Source organism: Nelumbo nucifera, chromosome 7 (assembly GCF_055504915.1).
Source record: "Nelumbo nucifera cultivar China Antique chromosome 7, China Antique-T2T, whole genome shotgun sequence".
Lineage (NCBI taxonomy): Eukaryota > Viridiplantae > Streptophyta > Magnoliopsida > Proteales > Nelumbonaceae > Nelumbo > Nelumbo nucifera.
This window is the reverse complement of record NC_142655.1, coordinates 25,636,213-25,647,012: the sequence shown is the minus strand read 5'-3', so window position 1 is coordinate 25,647,012 and position 10,800 is coordinate 25,636,213. Positions and strand designations below refer to the sequence as shown.

Here is a 10,800-nt window from a genome sequence, read left to right as displayed (position 1 = left end):
TGGACCCAAGACAATGTTAATTATCTCCCGCCTTCACCTAGGAAGTAGGGTAGTGGCAATTAGAGTTGAGAAATTGGGTAGGTTCTACCAAAACCAAATGGAACCAACCTCAAACCGGCCTTGAACTGACACTACCAAATCTATTACAGTGTAGCATCTGGTTTTAAATTCTTAGAACTGGCCCACACCCACGTTGATTCCAGGGTCTAGGGTTTACCCTACATGAGCTGACTCAATGAACCGGCCTTGGTTGGCCTTGGTGGAACCGGCATTGGTGGAATTTTTCCTACAACCAAACTTGCCTCAAAATAAACACCAAAATACTTTTGGGAATGTGAAAATTTGAACCCAAACATTCATGTTTACAAAGGCCATAGTCTAACTTAACCATTGAATTACTCAAGTGGCTTGATCATCTATTTTCATTTTAATATTTGAATGTGTACAATAAGTAATATAATATGTTAGGTTTACCAAATTTAAAATTAAAGTATAGGTTTTGAAGGGGTAGAGTAAAGGAATGAAAGAGTTCCATGGGTAGACACTAGAACTAACCCTGAAACACCAAGGCCAGAATCGACCCTAAAACCGAACTTTATAGGGTAGGTTCCAGGTTCTATCGAGGAACCAAACCGAAATGACCAATGCTAATAACCCCTAGCAGGGATAACTTCATTCCCCCTTCTCTCTCCTTCTTCTCTTCCTCTTTATTTCTCTCCCCCACCTCTCAATCATTGCAACAAAATAAAACACAAAGCCACCATCCTCCCTTTCTTTCATCCTACGAAATGTCATACAAATAAAAGGTTAAGAATACCACCATGAACATGAATATATGGAAGGAATGCTTCCAAATATGTAAGAGAGAAGGCATTTTTCAAATTTCCCAATAAAAGCTGATGCCAATCCTATTAGGACTTACCACTACGCCAAAACCAGTTGGTGATGGTCAGGGTGAAAATTTATTTCCTTATTGTAGAAGCACATAGCCCCATAAGTCCCGATGTGCACCACACATTTTGTTGTAGATGGGTCCAAGGGGCTTCACAATGCACACACGGCACATAGTGGGTTGGGGGATTAAGCTCTATGTTCTAAGCAACCTTGCTCTAACACCACTTATTAGGATCAAGTGCTTACTGCTATGCCAAAACCATTTAGTGATGGTGAAGTGTAGAGCTATGTGATCTTCATGTGCATCGCACACCATGTTGCTAATGGATTTGAGGGGTTTTACAGTGCATATGCACACTGATGGGTTGGGTAGTTAAGCATCATGAGTCTTAAGGGTGATATTGGCCCCAAATTTGTCAACAAATCCATCAAATGATGTTATGCGATTCAAAGGGATGGAAGTGCATAAATTAAATCAATAATTTTTCTATTTTGGGCTCAATTTGAAAAGAGTACAAATATAAATATGTACAGTGTAAATACATACAAAATAATAGAAAATACAAGGTTTTACACTCTACATATTTGTGTTTGTATTCCATCCAAACTGAGCTTTGGTTGTAATCGTAATGTTTTGACTTTTGGCTCCTAAAAGTAATGATTTTTAGTGCTAGCAGTAGTAGCAATTTCCATATGAAATGGTCCTTTAAGTCCAAACCTGACCTCTAGTCCATGTTATTTGGAATTACGGGTGTCAATGGACCAAGTCCAAACCAAAATCAATTTGGAGGGATTGGATGGACCAATAAGACATATTGAATTGGTCCATTGCAAACTTAATGATCCAAAGTATTTCCTGGAATGGATAGGGCCTGGTCTATCCCTAATGAATTTATATTGGATTGGGATAGATTGAGCCAATATCTAGTCCATTGATAAAAGATAAGAATAATGTGTCAATGGATCAGTTTTGGATTGAATACTGTCCAAACCAAAATCAATTTGCACGGATTGGGCGAACTAATAAGATATATTAAATTGCACAATTCTAAACTTAATGGTCCAAAATATTTATTGGATTGGATTTCACCTGGTCCATCCGTAATGAATTTATATTGGATTGGGATGGATGCAGCCAATATCTGATCCATTGCTAAAACATAAGAATATAGGTGTCAATGGACCAGGTTTTGATTAAAATTAATCTAAATTAAAACATATTTGAACAGATTGGATGGTCAAAACATTGAATTAGACCGGTCCGAAATGGTCTAAAAGGTGAGAGGATAGGTGGTTGGGTTGGTGTGTGGTCCTATGCTTATCTACACTTCTATCTTGAAAGGTTTTCAGATGGGCTGCATTTGGAAACGGTGTAAATGGTGTGTAAATCCCAGTTCAGGGTAAATTTGCACTCTGGTTCACTTTTGTCTATGTTTGGCAGCATTCAATGACAGACCAATGCATATTTACATTGATAAAAGTACATCACTTAAAAAGAAGTAAATTTGCATTCAAATGGGATTTTGATAAAAAAAAAAGGCATATGCTTTATTGGAATACATGTTTGCATCCATTACATCTAAAAGTCTGTTTGGTAAGAAGGTGAATTTGTCAGTGCAAAACTAACCCAATTTTGCAATTTATATGAACCATTTTACACTCTACATATTTGCATTCACACTTATTTGCATCGTTTCCAAAGGCAGCCATGAGAAAGCATGTTTGATAACAAAATCACATTTGCTACGATAATGTCATAGAGTTTTAACACCTAGCAGGGATAATTCCATTCCCCCTTCTCTCTGCTTCCACTTTCTTCCTCTCCCCCCACCTCACGATCATTGCAACCATGCCAAAAGCAAAGCCACCATCCTCCCTTTCTTTCCTCCTACAAAATGTCGTACAAAGCCACCAACCTAAAGGGTATGTTCTAGGTTCTGCCATGGAACCAAAACTAACTGATCCACGCTCACCCCTTCTCACCATGTACATTTGTCCATGACTATTGATGCAAAACTCCATCACCACCTTGTTCGACCATCAGAGCGGTGAAAACTAGTCTCTACTCAAGAAGGACAAAAAGGAAAGCAGAAAATCCAGCATGGTGTTGACACCATGAACCAGATTGTACAACATTGATACTGGTTAATTAGGCAGGAAGATTCCATTTCTATTTTTCATCTGCACTCATAGATTTCAGAGAAACTTCTATGCCTTTGCCATCTGAACCAGCAGATTTCAAAGAAGCTTCAATGTCTTTGGCATCTGAATTTCCAGATCTCAAATGGAGCTGCTTCTTGCTCTTTTTCGGCATTTTTGTTGTAATGGCAATGACAATATCGTTGAGGAAGAGGTCTTGAAATGATGGTTTGAAAAAGATTATAACAGAAAATAGTAAAAATATATGATAGAAGGGAGAGAAAGAAACTTAGTAATTTGAGAGAAGGAAATAGAAATGTATTCTGTCGTTTCTCTCAATGGTGTCGAATCAGTACAGATGAGGTATATTTATACTAGATGAAGTCAGTTGAAAGTGAACCGACTTACATTGAACTTGGACTGACATTAATTTCCTTGGGAGAAGAATTGATAGACTTTGAAATTAACTAATTTTGGAAGATGCAACGATTTACATTGGAATGAAACAAACATTGGAAGACTAATTGCATACATTTTGACTGAATAATACCTTAGCTCTTTGTACCTTACAAATTCCATAGCTCTTTGTACCTTGCAAATACCTTAGTATTCTTTTAGCTGCTCCATGGTGGACTTGACTTGGATTCTGCATGAATCTTGATAGTAGACTAACTGCATACATGATGTCTAGTTTTGTAGCAGTTAAATAGAGAAGACTTCCTATCATACTCTGAAATTGTGATTCATTTGTCTTTGGTGAGCCATCTTCCTTTTTGAATGCTTTAGTGTTGTCTAATGGGGTGGAGATTGTTTTGCACCCATCAATTTTGAATTTCTTCAAAAGAGTTTCTGTATACTTCTTTTGTGAGATGAAAGTCCCTTCTTCTTCTTGAGTTATTTCAATTCCAAGAAAGTAGTGCATTAGGCCCAAATCGATCATCTCAAAATTCTTCATCATGTTTTCTTTAAACTTCCTGACCATCTTCTCATTATTTCCTGTATAAATGAGATCATCAACATATAGAGAAACAATGAGAGTGTCATTTGTACCTTGAGTCTTGATGTAGAGTGTTGGCTCACTATAGCTCTTCCTGAATCCTTGCTCCAAGAAGTAATTGTCGATTCTGCTATACCAAGCTCATGGAGCTTGTTTTAAGCCATATAATACCTTCTTTAATTTGAGAACTTTGTCTTCTTGTCCTTGCACCACGAACCCTTGAGGTTGCCCTACATAGATTTCCTCCTTAAGATAGCCATTGAGGAATGTAGATTTCACATCAAGTTGAAAAGTTTTCCATTTCTTCTGTGCAGCTAGTGCTATTAATGCCATGATTATGTCAAGGCGAGCAATTGGAGCAAATGTCTTATTGTAGTCGATACCTTATTGTTGTGAGTATCATTTGGCAACTAGTCTTGCTTTAAGCTTCTAGATTGAGCCATCTGAGTTAAGCTTTGTCTTGTAAACCCACTTCACTCCAATAGTGTCTTTGTCTTGTAGACGATCCACAAGCTCCCAAGTCTCATTTTTTTCAATCATTTTTATCTCTTCATTCATAGCTTTTCTCCATTTTTCTTCCTTAAAAGCTTTTTCAAAGCTTTCTGGTTCTATAATCATCAAGTTGCATGTTTCATATATTTCTGTTAAGGATTTAGTTCGCTTTGGTGGTGAGTCCGGAGTGGACTGTGAAGCTTGTTCCGGTTCCGATTGTGTTGGCGAACTGATTTGTTCATGATTTTCTTCAATTCATTGACTTGATAATAGAGGCAAGTTGATAGTCTTCCTTTCATCTTCTTTTGTCTCCCAATTGTATGCAGCATCCTCGTCGAAGCTTATGTCTCGACTGATTATGAGTTTTTCTTTTTTTTAAGCTATACTCGATAGCCTTTTGATTGAGTGCTATAGCCTAAGAAAATTCCTTTCTCAGTCTTCTTGTCCAGTTTGCCTCTTTTCTCTTGTTGGAAATGTGTGTAGAAAATGCACCCAAAAACACTGAGATGCTTTGCTGATGGCTTTTGCCCACTCCAAGCTTCAATTGGTGTCCTATCTGGCACAACTTTAGTTGGACATCTGTTGAGCAGATAGACAGTAGTGCTTACTACCTCTGCCCATAAAATTTTGGGAATACCCTTTTTCCATGAGCATGGCTCTTGCTATCTCCATAACTGTTATGTTCTTTCTTTTAGATCATTTTTTAAAAATATCAAAAACCTGCGATTTTTCTCGCAAGAAATAAACCCATGTCATTCTAGTATAATCATCAATGAAGAGAATGAAATACATGTTTTGATTATTTGATGAAGTATGCATTGGACCACAAACATCTGTATGAATTAACTCTAGTGGCTCTTTGGCTCTCCAAGCTTTGCCGGATGGGAAGGGTTGTCGATGTTGTTTTCCGAGCATACACCCTTCACAAACATTGTTGAACTCCTTGACAGTTGGTAAGTAACGCATCATGTTCTTCTGCTGAAGAATCTTTAATCCATGGAAGTTAAAGTGTTTGAATCTTCTATGCCATAACCACGACTCATCCACTTATGCTTGCATTGCTATATAACTTGCATCTCTCCATTGAATGGGAAAGCATCTGTTTTTAGTCATTTTTGTTTTTGCAATTTCAAGGGACTTGTCTTGCTTGTCATAGATTGTGCAAGAGTTTCCCTCAAAATGTAAAGAGTAACCTTTTTCAATCATTTGGCCCACACTGAGTAGATTTTGATCAATGTTGGAAACCGAAAGTACATCATTTATGTATTTCTTCCCTTGTTTGGTGTCAACAACAATGATGCCTTTGTTGGTTACTTCCATGAAGTCGTCATTACCAATTTTGACTTTTGTCTTGATTTTATCAAGATTATGAAAGATGCTTTCATTTTTAGTCATGTGGTTATTGCACCCACTGTCAATATACCAAGTATCCTTTTTTTCTTCTATTATAGAATGACAAGCATAAAAAATATTATTTTCCTCATTTTTCTTTTCTAAAAAATTAGCTTGATGAGTTTTCTTCAATCTACAAGCTTTTTCAACATAGCCGAATTTTTTACAATTTTGGCACTGTGGTTTTCCTTTAAACCAACAATCTTTCTCCAAGTGGTTTCTCTTCTTACAAATACCACATGAAGAATACTTGTCATTATTTTCTTTTGATTTTCCTTGTGACTTTCTCCCATCAACTTTTGGTTTATGAAACCGCAGATTAACTTTAGACTGAAAGGCAACATCAACCGAATTTTCATTCTGCCTATCACGCCTATTTTCGTATGTCTCGAGAGAGCCCATTAATGCAGTTGGTGATAGTGTTTCTAGATCCTTTGTTTCTTCTATCACCGAGATTATTGCATCATATCTCTCTGTACAAGAGATTAGAATTTTTTCGACTATTTTCTTGTCAGAAATATTCTCCCCATAGGCTCTCATTTGATTTACTATTTCTTTTATTCTAAAACAGTAATCTTTTGCAGTCCCATTATCCTTCATCTTAAGATTTTCAAAATCCCTTCTAAACTTCTACAATTTAACAGTGCGTACCTTGACAGTTCCTTGAAACTCCTCCTGCAGTGTGCCCCACGCTTCTTTTGCAGTTGATGTGCCCATGATTCGAGAAAATATCTCCTTAGCCATTGCTTGCTGCAAGAAGAATAGTGCTTGACAATCCTTTTGTTGATTATCTTCATAGATCTTTTTTTGATTTGCTGAAAGAGTGGAAGTATCATCAGCAATGCAGAACCCTTCTTCAACATTTTTCCATAGACTTTGTGACCGAAAATAGGTCTTCATTTTGATGGACCAGAAGTCATAGTTTTCTCCATTGAAAATTGGAAGAGAAAGAGTAGAGCAATTGGCATCAACACACATAATGTTTAGAAGAAATCACGCCCAGAAAATAGATCGGACGTAGCTCTGATACCACTGATGGTTTGAAGAAGATTATAACAGAAAATAGTAAAAATATATGATAGAAGGGAGAGAAAGAAACTTAGTAATTTGAAAGAAGGAAATAGAGATGTATTCTGTCGTTTCTCTTAGTTGTGTTGAATCAGTATAGAGGAGGTATATTTATACTAGATGAAGTCGGTTGAAGGTGAACCAACTTACATTGGACTTGGACTGACATTAATTTCCTTGGGAGAAGAATCGACAGACTTTGGAATTAACTAATTTTGGAAGATGCAACGATTTATATTGGAACGAAACAAACATTGGAAGATAGCATATCTTTACTGTTCTTCGAGAGAATTGATTCAATGACTCCTAAAAATGTGTAGCAACATTTAATACGAAATACAAATGCATGAAGGATGGTGGTGATGAGTAGAGTTGTCACTGTGAGAGTAGAAATGACAGAGTATGACAGACAGAGATTGTGTCACTGGATTTGTGACTACACTTGAGTACCCCATTGTTGCAATGGAAAACCTGTCATTGGGAAAGTGTATGCCCACCACGCTAGTGAAAACCTGCGGTATGGGATGAAAATAAAATTCAGAAATGTGGATCTAAAGGTGGGGAAAGATTAAAATTCAGAAATGTGGATCTAAAGGTGGGGAAAGATAATGGCTACTTCAAAATTATAAAAGAAGAAGAAGAAGGAGAAAAATGTACCTGAACCCCCTAAACAAATTAGCCCAAACAACCTGCGAAAAACATCCAAAGTAACAAAATAAAATAACTAAGATGTATTTTATGTTATAAAGTTGAAAAGAAGAATAAATATCAATACAAGCTATGATAGCAGATACTTTGCAATGACTTTGTTAGAGAATATCATGGACCTCACCTAACAGCTTAAACTTTTAGGTGGTCAGTTCATTGAAATATCATCAATCAGAAACTATTCGACCAAGTGATCTAGTGTTCAATCCCCGTCACTCCATTATAATTAATTAAATTTCAGCATGAGGTATGAATAGGCATTTGCTTGTCCACACTTCGAGCCTAATAGACCCTCATGTGAGGGGGCTTGTTAAAAAGTAAAACCCATTCAAGAACCTTATATGGTGACCCATCAAAGAGATTTATCATATGGGAACCCATCAAAGAGCAAATCCCACAATTTCCATCACACATCCAACTTCAGTAGTGAGGGCACCTTTAGAGATTGGCAATATTATTTTTAATTTACTGATGTGGTAGTAGTTTTTGTTTTAAAAAACAAATAATACATTATTGGCGAGCACCATCCACCCCCAAACATATGTTTTGAATAGATTGATTCTCCTAAGAGAATGTGAAATTATGTGCTTATTTGTGCATTCAAACATCCATGGAAGAGATAAGAGAGACTAACCAGTGAGACATAGAGAAACAAAGCAATAAAGTAAGCAACCCTTGAGCCATAATCAAAACGACCCTTGAATATTTGCCCATGCCATGGAAGAAACACTAGGTGCTGCAACAAACAAGAAGAACACTGGGTGGAGCTCCTTTGGAAGTGTCTCATTTGTTGGAAGCCTCGGGTAAAGAGTTACAAATAGCACTATGTAGTGAGCCAACCCAATAGAAAAGAAGAAGATAGGTCCTTTTAGTCCCATAGATGCACCAAGCAATGCACCCACAAAGTTCCCAACAATGGCTAGATGGTTTGAAGGGTTTGCCACTTTTGAAAGCCTCCGTTGACCTCCCGACATCCATTGTCCATAGATCTTTAGTTCAAAACAGAATATTGGACTCATCAAAATGTACCAGAGAGCAAAATGCAGGTTTTTGGAAAGTGAAGGTGGGGCACCAAGAGCTAAGAACAAGAAGGCTATCCAGGGAGCAAAGAAAAAGTTGACACGAATGGGGTGATAATACTCACGCCGGACAGCTTCAAAGTACAAAATCACTTTAAGAGAATAAATTAACAAGATCAGAGCTGTAAGACCAATAGAGATACACCAAAGGACAAGATTTACAGATAGGTTTATGTGGAGGAAACTTGTGGATGTGGAAGTTGCTAGGGTTTTCCACAGAATTGCTTGGCTACTAACCCCTAAACACATCCCAAAAGAAGATATTGGATAGCATAGAGGGAAAGGCCACTACTTGTCTTCTGGAAGCACCAACCCCTCTAAATCCTGGAAAAGGAATGGGAAATTAATGAGCATTTAAATCATGCTATCTACGATGTTAAGTAATTATTATGAATATACAATTTCGTTCAGTATATATATATATATATATATATTGTTTATATCAGAGCTAATTAAATATACCCATGGAAAGGATTAAAAGAAAAAACATTTACAAGGAAAGATCATGTGAACGAAATACTGAATTAAGATAACAAGTTCACCAAAAATGAAAGGGGAAAAATATGACAAGAAAATCGCATACCCTTAGTGTATCCAATTCGGGCCCTTCTAAAGCATCAAAGTATCAGTCCACAGGTAAAACCTCAATTTCAAAATTCTGTGAAGTGCGAACTTCTGGTTCAGGACCACGCTGCTTTCCACGTAAATGAGATAGCTGCCTCTAAAGTCTTCCAGACCATGTTCTGAAAGAATCATATCTTTTGTCCTTGAATTCATCAATCCTCCTTGGAATATTCCTTAGTTGTCCTTCTGAAGGATCAGAAACTTTTCTACTAGAAATTGCATCCACATATGCTATGCCTAGAATTGGTTGAGAATGAAACTTAGCTTGTTTTGCTTGTTTGTTGTTAACATCCACTGATGTGGCTCTAATGTTTGGGTTCTTACTGCTAACAAACATTTTATCATTACCCATTAGTATAACTTTTCTATTGCTTTCCAAGTGAATCCCCAAAGGAGAAGAAGGCATGCTGATAGAGAAAGAATGCAACCGTTCAGAATTTGTGACTTGAGATGCACCCTCCTGTCTCTGGAAAGCAGTGGCCTATAGTTCAGTAAGTCAAATTGAATAACAACTCAATATTATAAAAATAGAATAACTTTATGCAAACCCATTTGAGGATGTAAACTGGTACAGACATCTGTGACTTATATTATATATAATAGCAAGATAAGCCATTGATATGTCCATAAGGATAATATATATATAATGAATAATGCTAGTGTATAAAGCATGCATCAAGAGCTTATAGAGGTGTGCTGCTCTAGTTGTTTGAGTAGTGGATCAGACACAGCTTGTACCCGGTGTACCTTTACACTGCTCATTTATGTACCCAGACTTTGTTAAGGTCATCTAAGACATGATGAATCAAGTGAAGATTAAGTCGGGATATATATATATATATATATATATATATATATATATATATATGACAGGACCAATCTCTATCAATATATAACAGATTCGTTAAAGACACAACTTACCTTAGCTAATATACAAACAGGACTCGAAGTTGGAGTGTTAGTGGTTGAATGATGATTATTTAGGATACCACACTCTTCAATGTTATCAAATCCAGACACTGTCTCGGATGCTATATACTTGAGAAGGGGTGGAAGTTCTTCAGGAGAATCCTGGCATTTGTTGTCTTCCATGTCAACCAATTTACATTACAGCTACAAAATGTAAGAAACTTTGGTTATACTTTGCTCTTTCACTAAGAGGGAAAAAAGAAGAATTCCATTTACTAGCTAAAAGCAGTTCCATATCAGATGAACGTAACGCATATAGCTTCTTTACATACTATCCTTTAGCTTTATCTTCATGCTGGTATTAGTTAGAAGTTTTATTTCATCATCATCTAAGCCTTGTCCCAACTATATAGGGTCAGCTAGAATTTGTATTTCATCTAAATGATAAACTCTTACAATTTAAAAGATTAGTAGCAGAAAACTGTAAACAATAATATT

At 36.6% G+C, this 10,800-nt stretch overlaps 1 pseudogene across 1 annotated transcript; it reads right to left on the bottom strand.

The window, feature by feature from the left end:
• Nucleotides 1-3,064: 3,064 nt before the first annotated feature.
• On the bottom strand, nucleotides 3,065-10,485 carry LOC104593680 (S-type anion channel SLAH3-like; annotated as a pseudogene). The gene is made up of 5 exons (XR_016078834.1): nucleotides 10,315-10,485; nucleotides 8,325-9,093; nucleotides 7,640-7,671; nucleotides 7,315-7,494; nucleotides 3,065-3,251 (listed from the first exon to the last, which is right to left on the bottom strand). The product of XR_016078834.1 is annotated as an S-type anion channel SLAH3-like (transcript).
• Between the last annotated feature and the right edge of the window lie 315 nt (nucleotides 10,486-10,800).